Genomic DNA, 388 nt, shown 5'->3' with positions numbered 1-388 from the left:
AAAAAAAAAAAAAAAAAAAAAAAAAAAAAAAAGTGGGGGGTAGAGGGAGGAGGAAAGAAAGAAGAACGGAAGAAAAAGAAAAAGCTGGGAGCATCATCCACTATACAAGCATCACAAAGACTCAGGTGTAGGGAACAATCTCCAAAATTTTCCACGGTGTCTATAGAGCGTTTCGCATAAAACGTGGAACATCCTCCTTGCACGTCAAAGCAAGCCCCCCACCTTCCCTCCGGGGCCTGTGGTCTTCTCCCAACAGCAGAGAGGCTGGTGCCGGGCGAGGGCGGGCAGAGAGGTCAAGGAACAACGAACGGGGAGGGATGAGGGCCAGTGCCTTCCGGGGAAAATGTCCAAAGAGGAAAAGACAGCACATATGGACGTTACTTGGCAG

This window comes from Hyaena hyaena, unplaced genomic scaffold, assembly GCF_003009895.1.
Source record: "Hyaena hyaena isolate Hyena2069 unplaced genomic scaffold, ASM300989v1 scaffold_171, whole genome shotgun sequence".
Lineage (NCBI taxonomy): Eukaryota > Metazoa > Chordata > Mammalia > Carnivora > Hyaenidae > Hyaena > Hyaena hyaena.
Note: the sequence above shows the minus strand (reverse complement) of the source record.